Raw genomic sequence first — 22,484 nt, forward strand, 5'->3', positions numbered from 1 at the left:
GTGGTGTATTAATTTTGGAATAATTCTTTCTATTTATACACTACATTTTCATTAAGTTGATGTCCAGTACATAAATTATGGTTTCTGACTTATGAAGAGAGGCATCAAGTTTTTGGATTTGGTGGATGTCCTGCATTATAGTGATTGTATTATTATTGTTACTATTTTTAACCAACATTTCCTTTTGTTTGCTCCATCTATTGACCATTGTATGCTTGAATTCAGTCAATCAACATTTATTTACAGAGCGCTTTTCAGCACAGACTGGTGTCCAAAGCGCTTAAGATTACAAGCACAAATTCACAAAAATAAAACACGTGTATACAATAAAACTTTAAAATGGCACGTAAAAACAGGACATGTCACCTCCCCACTAGGTGTTAAAAGCCAGTTTAAATAAGTCTTTAACTTAGATTTAAAAAGTTCTAGGTCAGGAATAGTACGTAATTCAAGAGGTAGCTTGTTCCACAGTCTGGGGCCAGCTACCGCAAAAACATGATCACCCCAGCGTTTATATCTTGACCTCGGAACATCTAAGTAAAGGTGGCCAGACGCCCGTAATGTCCTACTGTAAGTGCACAAAGTACAAACTTCAGACAAGTAGGGAGGTGCAAGGCCATAAATAGCTTTAAAAACAAACATTAAAATCAATTCTAAAACGAACTGGAAGCCAGTGGAGTGAGTACAGGACAGGCGTAATATGCTCGAGCAGCAGCATTCTGAATTAATAACATATATGTTGCAGAAACTAATTTGAACCATTTGTACATTTACTCCACATTCTGTAGCCTCACCTTCAAATGACCTTGCCCCCACATAACCATACTAAGGGGAAAAAAAAAAAAACCCTGACTGCTCCTGACTGAGCAACACTTTGTCTTTGTAAACACGAAGCCAAGCACTTTTTTTTTTTGTTTACCATCATAAGATGGGTGTCCGGACAGGACCAGTGTCCACTCTAGCTTTTCATGTGTGTCTGTGGTGGAAAAATAAGATGCGATGGTATTCATTAATGCTGCTACTGTGTTCTGTTTCAAATGAAAGCACATCAGCAGGGAACAAGCCTCATTTCTAAGCATTTATTTACTTACATTTTGGAGCTTTAAAATCCCAGCTTTTACTGTGCCATAGTGCTGTTAGTGGTTACTGAGGTGAAAGCACCTGTTGGGAAAGCACACTCATTTTTATTTCAATTGTGATTGCGCCAATAAAGGAGGCAATGCTAAAAGGGGGCAGCAGGGGGACTCTACATGCAGAACGCGTATCTGATTGGGAAACTGCAGAGGGATGTCCACATATTTTAGCCCTTTTATACATTTTTCTTAACTCACATACTAATCACCAAGTGTCTTAAACACAGATGTTGGTGCCTAAAAATCCGTCATAAAGGTCAGATTTTTGAGAAACTGCTTGTTCCTGAAAGGCACTGCTGCTACCCCCCCCCCCCCCCTCAAAAAAACAAACAAAAAAACAAATCTCATGTCCACAGGCTGTGTGAGCATTTCACACAGACTGGGTGTGTCTCAGTGCAGCTATGGGCTACTGTTACATATGTCACACAATTGCAAAACAACTTCTTTCAAGTGTAAGTTTTAGATGAACTGACATGGAATTTGGAGACTTTGAGGATGTTTTACATGAAACCCCAATAAAAGGAAAAAAGGGCACAGTCCCCTTTAATGGTGGGCATACCCAAACCAGTAGACAACGGGCCAAAATGGGCCAAAATTCTCTGCACCTTTTGGATCCTTACAAGTCACAAATAGGCGCACATTAAAGCTGACTTCAGATCAGTTGATAAGGACGTGCAGTTGGGTAACTGCAGTTTATTTTTGGATGGATCGTGCACTGCATTCACAGGCAGCTTCAACATCATCAGCATCTGCATGCAGTTTCTAATTCAGAATGTTTTTTCCACATTTTCTGAAATATTGTTACAGTATGTGACAAATGTATATGCTCATTTTTAATGGACAGCTCATGTTTGGTGCAAAAAAAAGAGACAAAACAATGTCTATATGAATGTAAAAGAAAGCAGAAATTAAAATATTGAAAAATATGTGTGAACAAATTAAGTTACGTTGAGATGTGTTGTCTTTTTCATGGTGAAAATAAAGTATTGTGAAGGAGTGTGATTTGTTAATTGGACAATATGCTGCAAGTGAACACACATATAAAGATGGTGGCCATGATCTAGTATTTCTAATTAATTTTTCTCATGATTATGTATATCTGTGTGGGTTTGTGTGTGTGTGTTGAATAATATCATGTTGACTGTGTGGTCTTAAAGGTCAAATACGTTTGACATGCATTGGATTCTATGAAGCATGTTATCCTGTAGCGCGATGACTAAGCATAACAAATGGTGAAAACTTTCTTTATAAAACCCTATTAACCAATAATTTGCATCACTTCTTACCAAAATTGGAGAAAATTTAACTTTTGACCCCTTTACAAACTAAAACTGACCTTTGTCACCATTTTTACTGTTTTTAATCCCATAACTCCATAGAATTCAGTCATAGTTTGTCCAAACTACACCTTTTGGAATCGTTATGATCAAATAATGTGGTATATTTATCAATATGATTGGAGCATTTTTAAATTTTGACCTCTGTAATTCTTCATTGACCCCTACCTAGCTACAGCTACCACCCTGGGAGGCTATCATACATTTTTTGTGTAGGCTCATGGTACACTGACTTTTAAGTGGTACCAAAAACCTGCTTGGCCTATGGACTAAATAGGTATAATTTGAATTTAGCTGAAGATTAGCATGACGCAGTTCTGACATCACACAGCATTAGTTTTTACTAATCAAATGAAATGTACCTCAAACTTAATTGTACTTTTTGAATTTTAAATAACTTATTTATTTTAAATGTATTTGCTTATTTAACATTTTATTTACACAAATATAAACAATACAGGCTAATAAAACAGAACACACAGAACAATGGCTCGAGGTGTGCAAACGAAAGGCATCAAAATAAAGAGTTTACGGGTGATTCTTTAACTACGGGCACTATTGGCCTTGTACATGTAATTTCCACCACACCATTGCCTTACAATATAAAGCGCCTTGGGGCAACTGTTTGTTGTGATTTGGCGCTATATACATGTGCTCTGATGTCACTGTTTATCTCCATAGAAACTACCCAAACAACCTTTCATACAAACTGTTTAGGGACATTACAGTGTTGTGGTGGAAATTATGGCAATAGTGTGGGACAACTACATTTTGTTTAAAAAAAAAATCACGACAGTTGTATGACATTGAATACCCCAATTATGTTTTGATTATTTTACTGATATTTTATTCAGAGATATTTTAAAACATTAGAAAAAACGTTTCTTTACCATTCATTTTTATCATTGAAGATCAAAAGTCTGGGTGTGGGACAAGCACAAAACGGCAATATTTGCATATAATGATATTGAAAAAAGGTGAAAAAGTCATCATAGACTACTAGAACAAATTTCTTAACACACTTTCATTGTAAAGATAACTAAAAGTGTGAAACTTCCCCTTTTTTCTGTTTTTCATACAATATGATCAAAGGACATAAGTGCCCGTAGTCTAAGAATCACCCTTACATAATGGGGTACATAAGACAGATTAAAAGTTAAATTCTCTTAACAATGGTTTGACTTTTACAGCTTTTTTATTAATGCAATGTTTCAAGGTCTCCAAATATGATTTAAAATAAGCCAAGAAAACAACAAAATGTATGTAAAGACACTTCCCGGACCTTATTTGAAATGAAAAAATTTTCTGTGCACAGACCATGTTTTTTCCCAGTCAACATATAAGTTAATCTTGAAAAAAATACAATAGATGCAGGTTTACAAACAATATTTCTATGAATTAATTCTCAGATACACTTATTGTTTGTCTTTGTGCTCAGAAAAGGATCAGCGTTTCCTATATACGAGGGCTGTCAATAAAGTTACGGTCCTTTTTATTTTTTTCCAAAACTATATGGATTTCATTCATATGTTTTTACGTCAGACATGCTTGAACCCTCGTGCGCATGCGTGAGTTTTTCCACGCCTGTCGGTGACGTCATTCGCCTGTGAGCACTCCTTGTGGGAGGAGTCGTCCAGCCCCTCGTCGGAATTCCTTTGTCTGAGAAGTTGCTGAGAGACTGGCGCGTTGTTTGATCAAAATTTTTTCTAAACCTGTGAGACATATCGAAGTGGACACGGTTCGAAAAATTAAGCTGGTTTTCAGTGAAAATTTTAACGGCTGATGAGAGATTTTGAGGTGATTCTGTCGCTTTAAGGACTTTTCACGGTGCGAGACGTCGCGCTGCGCTCTCAGGCGGCGTCGTCAGCCTGTTCAAGCTGAAAACCTTCACATTTCAGGCTCTATTGATCCAGGACGTCGTGAGAGAACAGAGAAGTTTCAGAAGAAGTCGGTTTCAGCATTTTATCCGGATATTCCACTGTTAAAGGAGATTTTTTTAATGAAAGACGTGCGGACGGGTCCGCGCGTCGGGACGCAGCCGCCGTGACGCTCCGCCACAGGAAAAACACCTCTGTTGAAAGCCTTAAGGACAAGTTGGAACATGTCCTGCCTGTTAAACAATTTCTCATATACTCACTCCACTGAAAGCCATCAAAAGCCGCCTGGATTTTACAAATGGTTATCAACACGGAGGTGTTTTTCCTGTGCCGCCGAATAAGGACTGTTACTACAGCTTTAAGGACGACTTTAAGGATGCTCGGCGCGCCGTGCTCCGTGCCGCCATCGAGAGCCACAAACCACCGGATCATCATGTGCACTTTCTCTGGTTATCACAAGAGATGGACATCAACCATTTCCCGGCAGATTTCACTTTTAACGAGATTTTGTCATGGAAAGCCGAGCGGAGGCTTCGCGCGTCACGATGGATTCGCTGATGAAGCAAGACAAAGGAACACCTCCGTTTTGATCTCACAGGATGGCTTTGAGATGGCGTTCAGACAGCTGTCGGTGGTTTTTCTATCGAGTGATTATCCGAGAAATTGTGGATGTGCCTGGACATGCCAGAACATGTCCCGTGAGGCTTCATCACGGAGTTGCTTTGCGCCATGCGGCACCGCCGCAACGCGTGGAATTCCTCCGCACGTCTGTCTCAATGTGCCGAAAAAGTGCTGATGCCCACGTCTTTTCACAATTCCTGTGCTAGTCAGACAACGTCCTGGATAAAACATAGCGTCCAGTTTGGAAATGAACGGCACATTCCACTGTTACAGGAGTTTTTGTCATGGAAAGAGGAGCGGAGGCTTCGTGCGTCGTGGCTGTGCCGCATGGCGCAAAGCAACGCCGTGATGAAGCCTCACGGGACATGTTCTGGCGCCATCTCAAAGCCGTCCTGTGAGACCAAAACGGAGGTGTTCCTTTGTCTCGCTCCATCAGTAAATCAGTCGTGATGCGCGAAGCCTCCGCTCGGCTTTCCATGACAAAATCTCTTGTTAAAAGTGAAATCTGCCGGAAAATGGTTGATGTCCAGCTCTTGTGATAACCAGAGAAAGTGCACACGACGGTCCCGGCTCCACAGAGCCATCCGTTTAGAAATGATCTGGTGGTTTGTGGCTCTCAATGGAGGCACGGAGCGCGGTGCGCCGAGCGCCCTTAAAGTCGTCCTTAAAGCTGTAGTAACAGTCCTTATTCTCTGTGAAGCCCGTAAAATTTTCACCGAAAACCAGATAAATTTTTCGAATGGTTTCCAGCTGCCAGTCTCTAACAGTTTCTGAAAAAATTCTGATGGAAAAAAAGCCCAAATCATTCCGCCATTTCCTGACAATGAAAATCTGCCGAGGGGGCTGGACTTCTCCTCACTCAAAGCCTGCTCACAGGCGAATGACGCAACCGACAGTGGAAAAACTCACGCATGTGCACGAGGGTTCAAGCTTGTCTGACGCAATCACACGTGATTCAAATACATATGGTTTTTGAAAAAAATAATAAGGTCGGATACTTTTCTAATAGACCTCGTATATATATATATATATATATATATATATATATATATATATATGTTCCTCAATTTTCATACTTGTACAGTTGACAGGTAAAGTCTTATTATATATATATACAATATATAGATATATAGACATACTAGTGCAGGGGTAGGCAACCTGTTCCAGAAAGAGCCATGAGGGTGTAGGTTTTCTTTGCAGCCACTGACTCCACCAGGTGATTTTACTGATTAATATCACTTTGAGCAGATGGAATCAGTTAATCAGTGAAATCACCTGGTGGAGTCAGTGGCTGCAAAGAAAACCTGCACCCTCATGGCTCTTTCTGGAACAGGTTGCCTACCCCTGTACTAGTGCATTGCCCATGGGCTCCACGGCCTCTATATTGAAATACATAAGCATACCAAACAACAAATATCAGCTCTCCCCAGTTTCTCTGTGATAGAGGTTATACACATGCATGTACACAGAGGCGACTTGGCTTTTAATATCTATCTATCTATCTATCTATGTGATTACTGTATATATATATATATATATATATACCGTACTCAACTTGAGGAAATTTCTTCTCAGCTCCATACACCATTAGAATTTCAGTAAAAAAGAAGGAGATGAAAAAAGGACGGATAGCCTGATACAGCAGACACCCAGGTACATTAAAACTAATAATAAGCAACAGTAAAACAATGATTCTGGCGCACTGTTGATGAAAAGAAAACCTACCATTTAATTTTATTTCAAAATATTATACTCGCTGGTTGTGCTGTATTTCACCATTAATGAAGTAATGATTTGACGTAAAAGATAAATCCATACTGATGTCACTATTCATCATCCGGCTGTTTCGATCAACCCTGTTAATGAGAATCAAATGAAAGCTTTAGCAGCTTGATGTTGCAAATCCCTCACTGATCTCTTGGCATTCATTCATACTCCGGCTATGTCGACTCTGTCATCTTAACATCTGGGTTAAAGTTTATATTGTGGAATGTTCGTGACAAAACTCCATATCCACAAAGGAAATGAGGAAAACCTGCCTTTGCTATTTTGGAACTATGCACGCGCTGTACTGGCTCAGGCCCACATTTTCAGTAAATAGTGGTTTAAAAATAAATATCTCTTGGCTGGAGTTGGTTGCCAGGCATCATAACACTGCAAACTGGCTGGAATTTAGATGCCTGGGAGTGTAAATGCTCCCTCCTCCTGTAATCTCTAATCTTAGCTCGGCTTTAGCTCAGTTGTGGGGAAAGTGATGTCGTCATGTTTGCAAGGAAGGGGAGGAAAAGACAAGGAGACAAAAAAAATCAAGAAGGATGGATATAGGTATGGATTAAGAGAAACCATACTAAGAAAGTAGAGTGGGAGTGTCCTTTCTGTACCAGAGGCCTTAAGGGCCAATAACACTGCACGTGTTCAGGGTGTAAAACGTGTCACGCATCGCTCAAAAAACGATTATTTTCAATGAGAAGTGCCGCAACGTATAAAAACTGAGCTAATGCGACGCTCCGCCAATAGAACGCATTGTCACTTGTTGTGCAGCCGCTGGAGTCAAAGTTCAACCCAATCCAACGTTCACCGCTGCGCGCTGTGACGTAGCTTCGCACATCCAATAGAAACTTGGCATCAGGCCAAAACATGGAAGACTACATAGTGCAGAAATGTGTATATACTGCAGTTTTCTGTAGAAAATCCTTACAATTTTTTTAACCTCAAGATTAATTTGATTACTGTACATTTTGAAGTAAAAAAAGTTTCTTACATGAGAAAACTTGTAATTAAAACATTTTCATTAAAAAAAGTTTTAGAAATCTTTGTTTATCTGTTAATTAAAACCATAACTTATCTGTTGTTGTCCTTTCAGAGTTGATTTCTTGATTAACATTATAAGGAACCTTGGGCATTTATTTTTAAACAAATAAAATAGCATGAAAGTCCTTGGTGTTGGATGCCTTTGCCTTGGCGTTGGCTGCCTTGACCTTGGTGTTGGCTGTCTTGGTCCTTGGAACTGGATGACTTGTCCTTGGTGCTCAACCTATTGGCCTTGGCCTTGGTGTTTTATGTCTTGGTCCTTGGAGCTGGATGCCTTGTCATTGGTGCTGAATGTATTGGCCTTGACCTTGGTGCTGGCTGCTGGGTGCCTTGGCCTTGTGTAACCAAAGCCTTTTCATCTCAAGAAAATTCAAAGCATTTTCAAGGAATATGGAATTTAGCTGTTTTTAAATAAAATTTAGCTCCCTCAATAACCTGTATAATACAGAATATGGCTTTTACTGGAAAATAAGCTGTTCTTGAAGTTACTTTCCAAATATACATTTGGGTATAATAGTTCATGTTCTTTTACCTTTTTTGGGGTGAACCCCCATCTTTGTATTACACATTTTACTTTACTTTATTTTAATTATGCCTTGGCCTGGAGGTTTGACTACCAAATTTGAGTCCCAGTCACATTACCAGTATGTGTCATTGGACAAGACAAAAATTTCATTGTCCCTGTTCACCCAGCTGTAAATGGTACCGGCCCTCTGCTGGGGGGGTGAAAAAACTGGGATGGACTGATGTCCTGTCCAGGGGGAGTTGTAGACTCTCATGCTACAAAATCCCAAGGATAAGCACTAGTCCCAATGGGCATCGAGGCTTCAATAGGATTTCACTCCTTTCCATCTTTGTGGTCAAAGCCTTAGGTCATTGGATAAAAACGTTGAAACGATAAAAACGTTTTCTACAACACTGGTTTTGACAGTTGTGTGAAAATGAACTTATAATTCAACTGATTCCTTTTGATCAGCTACTGCATTTGCCAATATGCATTGGGATTGTATTGCACAATAATATTGTTATTGTTTATTCTTACTGACTGAAGACAGAACAAGTAGCTCACCTCTGCTTTATGGTGACAACCATCAAAGATGCCTCCAAAGAGCTCCCCATTGCTTCCACTTTTTGCTTGTTCATACTTGAAAGCAGAACCATTATCCTATATTCAGCCAAGTGCTCGCTCCATCTTTGTGGATGGCAAAACCCATTTGTCCATTTGTTTACAGTAGAAATGAGAGAAGTCTTTGCAAACAGCCCGGGGAAGCCTTTTTTGCTTGGCCCCCGTCTGATAAAAGTGGGCCATGTGGCTAGATGAGTTGTACACATGTCACAAAGCAGGCTTGTCTCTGGCTAACTGGGTGAAAGAGGAGCGCACTGAAAGGCCATCTTTCAAGCTGAGGCTCAATTAAGGCCTAGGGGCCTAATTGGTTTTGTGGACCAATACAGTCATGCACAATGCAACATCCTGAACTTTTTTCTGTTTCCCCTCATGAAACATAACTTTTGACCTCAATCCTGTCATCAACCAAAGTACTTGATTTAACTGTAGCTACCTATTGTATATTTCATAGTGTCCCGAGTGTTTTGGCACTTTATTTTACAAATGAAGGCGTATGAGAATGTAAGACATCAGTGATTTTGATCAGCTGTATTTGTGTATCACACATTTCCATAAGCTATGTCAGCAGTGGAAAGAAGCATCTCTATATGAGGTGCTGAACTTTTTACACATTTTTTTATGTTACAGCCTTATTCCAAAATGGATGAAATTCATTTCTCCCTCACAATTCTACTCACAGTACCCCATAATGACAATGTGATTTTTTTTTATTTTTGCAAATTTATTAATAATAATAATAATAAACTAAGAAATCAATCACACATACAGTGAGGGAAATAACTATTTGAACACCCTGCGATTTTGCAAGTTCTCCCACTTAGAAATTTTCATCTTAGGTGCATGTCCACTGTGAGAGACATAATCTAAAAAAAAAAAAAAAAACTAATCCGGAAATCACAATGTATGATTTTTTAATAATTTATTTGTATGTTACTGCTGCAAATAAGTATTTCAACACCTGTGAAAATCAATGTTAATATTTGGTACAATAGCCTTTGTTTGCAATTACAGAGGTCAAATGTTTCCTGTAGTTTCTCACCAGGTTTGACACACTGCAGCAGGGATTTTGGTCCACTCCTCCATACAGATCTTCTCTACATCTTTCAGGTTTGGAGTTTCAGTTCCGTCCAAAGATTTTCTATTGAGTTCAGGTCTGGAGACTGGCCAGGCCGCTCCAGGACCTTGAAATGCTTCCTACGGAGCCCCTCCTTAGTTGCCTGGCTGTGTGTTTGGGGTCACTGTCATGCTGGAAGACCCAGCCATGACCCATCTTCAATGCTCTTACTGAGGGCAGGAAGTAGTTTGCCAAAATCTTACAATACATGACCCCATCCATCCTCCCTTCAATACAGTGCAGTCATCCTGTCCCCTTTGCAGAAGAGCACCACCAGAGCATGATGTTTCCACCCCCATGCTTCACGGTTGGGATGGTTTTCTTGGGGTTGTTCTCATCCTCTAAACATCGTAAGTGGAGTTGATTCCAAAAAGCTCTATTCTGGTCTCATCTGACCACATGACGTTCTCCCATGCCTCCTCTGGATCATCCAGATGGTCACTGGTGAACTTCAAATGGGCCTGGACATGTGCTGGCTTGAGCAGGGGGACCTTGCTACCCTGCAGGATTTTAAACCATGACAGCATCATGTGTTACTAATGTAATCTTTGTGACTGTGGTCCCAGCTCTCTTCAGGTCATTGACCAGGTCCTCCTGTGTACTTCTGAGCTTTCTCAGAATCATCCTTACCCCATAAAGTGAGATCTTGCATGGAATCCCAGACTAAGGGAGATTGACAGTCATCTTGTGTTTCTTCCACTTTCTAATAAATAATCATAACAGTTGTTGTCTTCTACCAAGCTGCTTGCCTGTTGTCCTGTAGTCCATCCCAGCCTTGTGCAGGTCTACAGTTTTGTCCCTGGTGTCCTTAGACAGCTCTTTGGTCTTGGCTATGGTGGACAGGTTGGAGTGTGTAAACAGGTGTCTTTTATACGGGTAACAAGTTCAAACAGGTGCAATTAATACAGGTAAAGAGTGCAGAATAAGAGGGCTTCTTAAAGAAAAAAAATAACAGGTCTGTGTGAGCCAGAATTCTTGCTGGTTGGTAGGGGATCAAATACGTATTTGCAGCAGTATTTACAGTACTATTTAAAAATAAATTATTTAAAAATTCATACATTGTGATTTCCGGATTTTTTTTAGATTGTGTCTCTCACAGTGGACATGCACCTAAGATGAAAATATCAGACCCCTCCATGATTTCTAAGTGGGAGAACTTGCAAAATCGCAGGGTGTTCAAATACTTATTTTTCTCACTGTACATAAGTTTTCACAGCGTTTGCCATGAAGCTCAAAATTGAGCTCAGGTGCAACCTGTTTCCACTGATCATCTTTGAGATGTTTCTACAGTTTAACTGGAGTCCACCTGGGGTAAATCCAGTTGATTGGACATGATTTGGAAAGGCACACACCTCTCTACATATAAGGTCCCACAGTTGACAGTGCATGTCAGAGCACAAACAAAGCATGAAGTCAAAGGAATTGTCTGGATTGTCTCGAGGCACAAATCTGTGGAAGGGTACAGAAACATTTCTGCTGCTTTGAAGGTCGCAATGAGCACAGGGGCCTCCATCATCCATAAATGGAAGAAGTTCAGATCCACCAGGACTCTTCCTAGAGCTGTCCAACCATCGAAACTGAGCGATCATGGGAGAAGGGCTTTAGTCAGGGAGGTGACCAAGAACCTAATGGTCCCTCTGTCAGAGTTCCAGCATTCCTCTGTGGAGAGAGGAGAACCATCCAGAGGGACAACCATCATCTCTGCAGCAATCCACCAATCAGGTCTTTATGGTAGAGTGGCCAGACGGAAGCCACTCCTTAGTAAAAGGCACATGGCAGCCCACCTGGAGTTTGCCAAAAGGCACCTGAAGGACTCTCAGACCCTGAGAAACAAAATTCTCTGGTCTGATGAGACAAAGACTAAACTCTTTGATGTGAATTCCAAGCATCATGTTTGGAGGAAACCAGGTATCACTAATCACCTAGCCAATACCATCCCTACAGTGAAGCATGGTGGTGGCAGCATCATGCTGTGGGGATGATTATCAGCAGTGAGAACTGGGAGACTAGTCAGAATTGAGGGAAAGATGAATGCAGCAATGTACAGAGACATCCTGGATGAAAACCTGCTCCAGAGTGCCCTTGACCTCAAACTGGGGCGACGGTTCATCTTTCAGTAGGAAAATAACATTAAGCACACAGCCAAGATATCAAAGGAGTGACTTCAGGACAACTCTGTGAATGACCTTGAGTGGCCCAGCCAGAGCCCAGACCTGAATCCGATTGAACATATGATTGAACAACATTCAACATGGAGAGATCTGAAAATGGCTGTGCACTGATGCTCCCCATCCACTCTGATGGAGCTTGAGAGGTGCTGCAAAGAGGAATGGGCCAAACTGCCCAAAGCTAGGCGCACTAGGCTTGTGGCATCATATTCAAGAAGACCTCAGGCTGTAATTGCTGCCAAAGGTGCATCAACGAAGTATTGACCAAAGGGTGTGATTACTTATGTACATGTGATTTCTTATTTTATTTTATATATATATATAAATTTGCAAAAAAATTAAAAAATTCATGTTGTCATTATGGGGCGTTGTGAGTAGAATTTTGAAGGGAAAGAAATTACTTTGCTCTATTTTGGAATAAGGCTGTAACAACCAAATGTGGAAAAAGTGATGTACTGTGAATAGTTTCTGGATGATTTACACAATGCTAATACAGTCACAGGCTAAACTGTTATATAATGTCAGCCTTTGGGGCAAACTAAAAACACTCACAATAAGCCACTTCTTGTCACCAATGAACAGGCGAAAATGTCCATTGAAGTGTCTGGTAGCATGGAGAAGATCCTTACTGTGGTGCCCATGTGCATGTTTATTTCAGTAAATACAAGAAAACTTTTAAAAGGACTGATGCAAGTATCGACTTACCTTAGCCTTCTTCCCGCTTGGTGACCCTACTCTTCACTTAATCCATACACATTGATTACTGATGAGAAGCTGTTGTTTAAAGAAGAACAAGCCTCTTGTCTTGTGGTCTTGATAGCATGGGTGCATGCCCAGCACCGTGTATGTGCTCATCCCTCAACAGTTATTGTCTTGGGTTTGCGGTAGTGCTCGGGAGGGAGGATGTCTACCCTTAACCCCATTAGTGGTCTTAGATGGGACGTTGGCCCACCCTCTTTATAGGTGATGGGTTGATTTTAATCAGAAATATTGAACAGTCAGTACAACCTGATCTGTATGTTAACACAAGGGGAACCTGCAAGCAAACAAACACACATGCATGTACGTGCACACAGAATGATGCTAACACAAAACAGATGTTATAAGTTACTATACTTGACCCACGTTAGATTACATCACTTAGTGGGAACACAGCAGCCTGTTTCTGACCCTTTGTTGTTTTTTCCCCTCTAGATCGCATCGAGCACGGGAACCTCTGCAGTAAAAACATTCAGGAGTGGCTACTGGCTCTTGGAAGCACCATGGACATTCCACTGTCTGGGAATGTTCTAACAAACAAAGTGACAGACAAGGCAGAGAAACAGGAAGAGCAAGCTGGTGAAAATAAAGGCAACAGAGAAATACATTAAATATTATTGATCTTCATTCTGCTTACAGCCCCTTTTATGACCATGTTACTGAATGTTTTATCCTGTCAGCTGCACTAATCTTTGAAAGCTTAAAGATCTTCAATTATAATTCATAAGAAAACTAAATTAAATATTCCAGGAATTCCTCTTTCCCTTGTGTCAAACTGCCTGTCAGCAGTGTATTACAGGAAGGAATAGCCAACAGTAATTTAATTGAATTGGATTCTTAGTCCTTCCTCTCTTGCAGTCTCACTGAACAGTGTGTGCATCAAAGATCATTTTCATGGAGTTTGCTTAATCTCCTGCTTGAATAGTGTTGAGCTGTTGATATTTCTTAAGAGATGTTTAATGATCACAAAATCAATTTCAAACACAGTTGGTATTTCAGAAACTGCTGATCTACTGGGATTTGCACACACAACCATCTCAACAGTTTACAGAGCATGTTCAGAAAAAGAGAAGAAATCCAGTGAGCGGCAGTTGTTTGAATGAAAATGCCTAGTAGATGTCAGAGGTCAGAGGATGGGCAGACTGGTTGAATGGGCGACTGTGTGATGCTGTCATGTCAGCATGGACCAACATCTCTGAGGACCATTTCCAACACCTTGTTGAATCTAAGCCATGAAGAATTAATGCAGTTCTGAAGGCAAAAGGCGGTCCAACCCAGTACTACCAAGGTGTACCTAATAAAGTGGCTTGTGAATGTAAATACTGAACAAAATTATAAACGCAACATCAGACAGTTTTAAATATTTTGTACACTTTGGGTTAAAGAAATTACTCAGTTCAGTTAACATACCTTTTGCTGTTCAATTTCACACAGAGTAGAGACATTTCAGCATTCAGATGTTCATTTGGATTTCACCGAGATTCATTACAACAGGGGGTCATGGATGAAAAATTCACGTTGGTATGTTGGGTGACCTCCATTTGCATTTCAGTGTGGTACACATCTCCTGCACATGGATCTCATAAGGTTGTCATTTGTGATCTGTTTAAATTGTCCCTCTCTTCTGGTGGAGCCGGATACCGATCCTGAGCTGGGGTGGTAGATCGTTGTCACAAACTGTCAAAACTGACGTGTTAAGCAGCTGATGGTAGAGAAGTGGACATTACACTGTGCAGCAACAACAGCTCCAGCCAGCGGCGCACTCCCTCATGACGTGTGTCATCTGGGGCATTGTAGCGTCTGACATTTCAGGACATTTTGGGGTGGACTTTTATTGTCCCCAGTCCAAGGAATGTCTGAGTACTGCTCATGTTCTTTCAAAAGCGTTGCAACATGCCACACCTGTCTGGAGGGAGCAATGCCTCAGAAAGGGAGTGGCAAACCATCACACATGTCTAAACACATTTGTGCATTAAAAACAATAGGAACCAACCTATTGTTCTCACAGAAAAACAAAACAAAACTGGGACTCTTTTACCGCACCGTTCATAAAATACTAAAAAATTTAAAGCATTGCATGTATAACTTTTTCAGTTTAGATATATTAGTTGAATTACTTGTTGAAATCCTGTATTACAACTTTCTTACATCTTCAAAGTTTTAATTATTTTTAAGTTTGGAGTATTTTAGGTTTTCTTGTAATCTCACTTTATTTGCCGACTTGGGTTTGGTTACTCGTTGTTATGGTTGAGAAATTTTAGAGAAGTTCGTTTGCATCAAATGAGGCCAAAACAGGTACCTAAGAAAAAAAAAAAAATACCAGAATGTTAATAGATTGTTCAAATACAACAAACCTGAACAAATAGGTCTTAAATTCCTCATAAAAGCAGATTTTGCACATTAAATTTAATGTATCAATTTGTTACAAACATTAGGGAGTATCACTTTTAAAAATATACAAATTCTGTGCTGCGATTAGGAATCACTGGCACATCACTGGGATTGGGAAATATTTTAAATATGACGTTGTGATATATTTCGATGGCAACACAGTGGCTTGTGCAAAATGTAAAAACAACAATCAAACACCACACCAGCATGTTGTTGTATTCACTGTAAATCAATGAAAAATGAAACTGAACCGTGTGGGCTCACCCAGATGTAATCATTTGCTACATTATTTTAATTCACTGAGTGTATTTCTGGGGCAGCACGGTGTCTTAGTGGTTAGCACTGTTGCCTCACAGCAAGAAGGTTATGAGTTCGATTCCCACCTGTGGCCTTTCTGTGTGGAGTTTGCATGTTCTGGCAAACTCATGGCCCATTCCTCTTGCATGGTAGGTAATGTGTATATATGTATGTATGTATATATGGAGTGGGCGTTTATAAGCTTTGCTTCTGCTCACCCCCTTTTTGGTCACACGTCACTGTGGAATTGTCTTGTAAATCAGTTTTTGTTATTGACGAGATGTGTGCCAAAAAATAAGTTCAAGTTCAAGTTCAAAACTTGTGTAATGTTCTCCCCTTGTTTGTGTGGGTTCTCTCCGGGTGCTCCGGCTTCCTCCCACATCCAAAGACATGCAGGTTAGGTGGATTGCAAACTTGAAATTGTCAGTGTGAATATGTTTGTTTGTCTATATGTGACCCTGCGACAAACTGGCATCCTGTCCAGGGTGGACCCCGCCTCACGCCCTATGACTGCTGGGATAGGCTCCAGCCCCCTGTGACCCTTAATTGGAGTAAATGGTTGAAGATGAGTGATTTTTCTGCATGTTATGTTTTCTCCTTTACCCTCCAGTATTTTCAGGTCTGACTGGATTCCCCACCCAGTCTTATAGGCAGTAAAACTCAACACTCTGACTGTTTTCACAGTTATTACAACCTCCACACATTGTTTGTGTTTCAGCACATGCCACGTAATTTGCAAAAAAAAAAAAAAAAAAAGTAACAATAGTAACAATAATGGGTAATTAACTGCAGGTTAAAATATATTGTTTTACTGCAGCAGGTCTGACGACCTCCTGCTGTAGTTGGCTGTAAAATTAAAATCTTTGCTGAGACAGGCGTCAGCGTGCACCACAAACACTTAACTTGAGTTTGCAGACAGAATCACTTTGGGCAAAATCTGTTACACTTACACCACTATCAAATGCACATCTTATCCACAACACTTTGCACAGCAGTTCTGGAGCGTTAATGAATGTTTGGCTGGGAGAAATAAATTGCAACAATCTGCTCCAGGGACGTCACGTCACCACAGTGTCCCAGTTCATGATTATGTGGAATATGTGCTATACTTTTTGCATGTTTGACAAAAATTTTTTCCTATAACCTGGACAGATACACAGATAGAAAACAGACTCTATTCCTCAATAATCTGGTCCTTGACTGCTGGATGTGCTGTGTTCACTTCACTTCATTATGCCTGCCCAGAGGATGTCTTCACACTTATCTTCACGCCATCAGCACCTTCTCAACCACAACAAATCCACAACATCAATACTCAATCTGCCCGACTAGACCCAGATCCAAACAACACATGATGCCATCACACCCCCCACAGCTGACCCATCTTTACAGCCGTCACACCCTCCTCCCACACACCACAGTGAGGACAGACCGATTCAGCAGACGCCTGAAACGGCCCGCAGACTGTTGTTAGATTACATGGTGCTGATGCTGCACAACTGGCAAGCTTTCACTGCAGGAGTATGATTATCACAGGATTTACACCACACATGCATGTGCACAGTGAGCAGACAATGTCAGATGATTTGAAATGTAACAGTTACAGCAGCAGTTCTCAGCCCTCTTCACACAACTGTAGAAAATACCCCCACTGTGTCTGCACTGATTCTTCATTCCTACTGTGGAATAATAACTTTAAATAAAGGTTCATGCAGTCATCACTCACTCACTCATCTTCCACCGCTTATCCAGCATTGGGTCGCAGGGGCAACAGCTCTAGCAGGGGAACCAGACTTCCTTTTCCCATGCAACATTGACCACCTCTGACTGGGGGATCCTGAGGAACTCCCAGGCCACTGTGGAGATATAATCTCTCCACCTAGTCCTGGGTCTTCCCTGGGGTCTCCTTCCAGATAGACGTGCCTGGAACACCTCCCTAGGGAGGCGCCCAGGGGGCATCCTTACAAGATGCCCGAACCACCTCAGCTGGCTCCTTTCAACACGAAGGAGCAGCGGCTCTACTCAGAGCTGCCCATGGATGACCAAACTTCTCACCCTAACGCTAAGGGAGACACCAGCCACCCTCCTGAGGAAGCCCATTTTGGCTTCTTGTACCTGCAATCTAGTTCTTTGGGTCATGACCCAACCCTCATGACCATAGGTTAGAGCAGGAAGAAAGATTGACCAGTAGATCGAGAGCATCACCTTTTGGCTCATCGCCCTTTTCATCACAACAGTGTGGTAGAGCGAATGCAATACCGCACCTGCTGCGCCGATTCTCCGGCCAATTTCACGCTCCATTTTCTCCTCACTCGTGAACAAGACCGAGGTACTTGAACTTGTTCACTTGGGGCAAGACTGCATTTCCTACCCAGAGTAGGCAATCCATGAGTTTCCTACTGAGAACCATGACCTCAGATTTAGCGGTGCTGATCCTCATCCCACCCACTTCACACTCAGCTGCAAACTGATCCATTGAGTGTTGGAGGTCACATTCATTCATTATTTTTCTTCTGCTTATCCAGGTCCGGACACCAGTGGCAGTAGACCAGGTAGCTTATCTCACCTTTCCCTATCCTCAGCCAAGTCTTCTAACACTTCCTGGGTGATCCTGAGGTGTTCCCAAGACAGGTGAGAAATATAATACCTCAGTATTCTTGGGTCTTCCTCAGGATCTTCCCCTTTCCCTCCTCTCAGGTGGTTGTGCCTGAAAGACCACCCTCCGGAGATGACAGGGGGCATCCGCATGAGATACCAGACCTACTTCAACTGGCTCCTTTCGATGCAAAGAAGCAGCGGCTCTACTCCGAGGACCTCCCGGCTATTGAGGCTATTCACCCTGTTGCTGAGTGTAAGCCCAAATACCCAAAGGAGGAATCTTATTTCCACCACTAGTATCCGTGACTTTGTTCTTTTGGTCATTACCCAAAGTTCATGACCATATGTGAGGGTAGGCGCATAAACCGACTAGTAAACTGAGAGTGTTAGCCTCTGGCTCAGTTCTTTCTTTACCACAGCGGTACAATCCAGTGTCCACAAGATATGAAACACAGGTCTTATCCATCTATTGATCTCATGCTCTAGCTTACTCCCACTCGTGAAGAAGACCGTGGTATAACTCACAAACTCACAGCTTAAAGCAGATAACCCGTAAGTTGGAGAGGAAATGGCGTCTCACTAATTTAGAAGATCTTCACTTAGCCTGGAAAAAGAGTCTGTTGCTCTATAAAAAAGCCCTCCGTAAAGCTAGGACATCTTACTACTCATCACTAATTGAAGAAAATAAGAACAACCCCAGGTTTCTTTTCAGCACTGTAGCCAGGCTGACAAAGAGTCAGAGCTCTACTGAGCCGAGTATTCCTTTAACTTTAACTAGTAATGACTTCATGACTTTCTTTGCTAATAAAATTTTAACTATTAGAGAAAAAATTACTCATAACCATCCCAAAGACATATCGTTCTCTTTGGCTGCTTTCAGTGATGCCGGTATTTGGTTAGACTCTTTCTCTCCGATTGTTCTGTCTGAGTTATTTTCATTAGTTACTTCCTCCAAACCATCAACATGTCTATTAGACCCCATTTCTACCAGGCTGCTCAAGGAAGCCCTACCATTAATTAATGCTTCAATCTTAAATATGATCAATCTGTCTTTATTAGTTGGCTATGTACCACAGGCTTTTAAGGTGGCAGTAATTAAACCATTACTTAAAAAGCCATCACTTGACCCAGCTATCTTAGCTAATTATAGGCCAATCTCCAACCTTCCTTTTTGTTGTGTGTTGGGGGGTTTGGCTGGATGTTTTTGTGTTGTTTTCTTTTCTTTGCTCTCCAGGTGGTATGCAAACTGTTTTTTTGTCTGTGGAGAAGGTGCTGGCAGAAGAGTCCTTCACCCTCATCAGCATGATTTGCAGCACCTGTGGATGATGCTCACGTGCAACCTTAAAGACTTTCAGCTGAAGCAGATAATGAGATGGCGTTCTGCATTTAAGCCATGAGTGGTTCAAGCAGAATTGCTGGGAACTCGACCTTGTGACGTTCGTTTGTGAGACACTGAGGACCGCGCCTGGGTTTGACACATCGTGCCTGTGAAGGAGGACAGGTGAGGGACACATGCTGTCAGCACACATCAGAGGTGATTGATTGTCTGAATAAGTGTTAATAGTAATTTGGTATTTGTTACGCAGTATATTTGAACGTTGATGAGAATTGTGCAGCTCGCTTCTCACGGCCATGACGTGCGGACTGATGATCCTCCACCTGTTGTGAGAAGCTGCTCATTTACATAAAGCTTAAATTCAGACCTGAATGTGTTGCTGATAGTGTGTGCCTTTGAAGGATATTAGTTGTAGCTGTTGACTTACCTCACCTCTTCTATCCTTCACAGAGTCAGTTTGTCGTGTCCACCTGGGGGGTGTTTGGCGGTGAATCTGAGTCCAGAAGCGCCGGGCTTCGATCCCTTTGGGCGCTGGAGAGCGCGCCGTCCTTCACTCGGCCGAGACAAACGCACTTTATGTTGTACACCGAGTATTGCACAAGAGGGGGATAATATTGTTTTGTTTTTTGGAACCGCTTTCTGGTTATTTAGCGCTGGGTTCAGTCAGACGCAGGTCCGCTCCTCAACCCGCGTCGGCACATAACACTTTTCTCTCAAAAATTCTTGAAAGGGTAGTTGTAAAACAGCTAACTGATCATCTGCAGAGGAATGGTCTATTTGAAGAGTTTCAGTCAGGGTTTAGAATTCATCATAGTACAGAAACAGCATTAGTGAAGGTTACAAATGATCTTCTTATGGCCTCAGACAGTGGACTCATCTCTGTGCTTGTTCTGTTAGACCTCAGTGCTGCTTTTGATACTGTTGACCATAAAATTTTATTACAGAGATTAGAGCATGCCACAGGTATTAAAGGCACTGCACTGTGGTGGTTTGAATCATATTTATCTAATAGATTACAATTTGTTCATGTAAATGGGGAATCTTCTTCACAGACTAAGGTTAATTATGGAGTTCCACAAGGTTCTGTGCTAGGACCAATTTTATTCACTTTATACATGCTTCCCTTAGGCAGTATTATTAGACAGCTTTGCTTAAATTTTCATTGTTACGCAGATGATAGTTAGAAGTTATTGTACTTGGCCCCACAAATCTTAGAAACATGGTGTCTAACCAGATCCTTACTCTGGATGGTATTACCCTGACCTCTAGTAATACTGTGAAAAATCTTGGAGTCATTTTTGATCAGGATATGTCATTCAATGCGCATATTAAACAAATATGTAGGACTGCTTTTTTGCTTTTTTGCGCAATATCTCTAAAATTAGAAAGGTCTTGTCTCACAGTGATGCTGAAAAACTAATTCATGCATTTATTTCCTCTAGGCTGGACTATTGTAATTCATTATTATCAGGTTGTCCTAAAAGTTCCCTGAAAAGCCTTCAGTTAATTCAAAATGCTGCAGCTAGAGTACTGACAGGGACTAGAAGGAGAGAGCATATCTCACCCATATTGGCCTCTCTTCATTGGCTTCCTGTTAATTCTAGAATAGAATTTAAAATTCTTCTTCTTACTTATAAGGTTTTGAATAATCAGGTCCCATCTTATCTTAGGGACCTCATAGTACCATATCACCCCAATAGAGCGCTTCGCTCTCAGACTGCAGGCTTACTTGTAGTTCCTAGGGTTTGTAAGAGTAGAATGGGAGGCAGAGCCTTCAGCTTTCAGGCTCCTCTCCTCTGGAACCAGCTCCCAATTCGGATCAGGGAGACAGACACCCTCTCTACTTTTAAGATTAGGCTTAAAACTTTCCTTTTTGCTAAAGCTTATAGTTAGGGCTGGATCGGGTGACCCTGAACCATCCCTTAGTTATGCTGCTATAGACGTAGACTGCTGGGGGTTCCCATGATGCACTGAGTGTTTCTTTCTCTTTTGCTCTGTATGCACCACTCTGCATTTAATCATTAGTGATTGATCTCTGCTTCCCTCCACAGCATGTCTTTTTCCTGGTTCTCTCCCTCAGCCCCAACCAGTTCCAGCAGAAGACTGCCCCTCCCTGAGCCTGGTTCTGCTGGAGGTTTCTTCCTGTTAAAAGGGAGTTTTTCCTTCCCACTGTTGCCAAGTGCTTGTTCACAGGGGGTCGTTTTGACAGTTGGGGTTTTTCTGTAATTATTGTATGGCTTTGCCTTGCAATATGAAGCGCCTTGGGGCAACTGTTTGTTGTGATTTGGCGCTATATAAATGAAATTGATTTGATTTGATTTGACTCCTCCACTTGGGGCAATAACTCTCCCCTCACAAAGTGGTGACAATCCACCTTTTTCTAACAAAGGAAAGAGGAAAGATTTGGAGGTGCTGATAGTCATCCTGGTTGCTTCACACTTGCCTCATATCTGCCCATTGCACATTGGAGGTCACTGTCTGATGAAGCCAACAGAACCACATAATTTGCAAAAATCAGTAATCATTTACAGTGACAATATACATTATCTTGTGTTGCTATGTTACATATTACGTGATGCATATCATGTAAATTTCTTTTGGCTTCTTCTGTTATTGCTCAGAGTCACAACAACAGATCTTGTATGCGTCTGCATGGGGACTTCGCACAGGTTTTAAGGGAGATGCACTTTTTATCGCACTTCAGATGTACAAGAAGAATGGGTCATACATCGCCTCAAACCATTAACCATTTTTTTGGGAGGAAAGCTTGCTAACCACTTGGAGTCAACAAGTTCAAATACACGAGTCTGTCATTAATCAGACAGCTGACTGCAACCATGAGAATTAAAGTATACGATCTCTCACTACAATATGGAACCAACACCAAGAGGATGAAGATGAAAGTGCCGAAGACAT

General features: G+C 41.4%; 1 long non-coding RNA gene across 1 annotated transcript; it reads left to right on the forward strand.

The window, feature by feature from the left end:
* Positions 1-605: 605 nt before the first annotated feature.
* On the forward strand, positions 606-6,105 carry LOC117518446. Its single transcript, XR_004562989.1, has 3 exons — positions 606-1,139; positions 1,585-1,589; positions 6,094-6,105. It is a non-coding gene; the product is annotated as an uncharacterized LOC117518446 (long non-coding RNA).
* The last annotated feature ends 16,379 nt before the right edge of the window (positions 6,106-22,484 follow it).

Source organism: Thalassophryne amazonica, chromosome 10, assembly GCF_902500255.1.
Source record: "Thalassophryne amazonica chromosome 10, fThaAma1.1, whole genome shotgun sequence".
Classification (NCBI taxonomy): Eukaryota; Metazoa; Chordata; class Actinopteri; order Batrachoidiformes; family Batrachoididae; genus Thalassophryne; species Thalassophryne amazonica.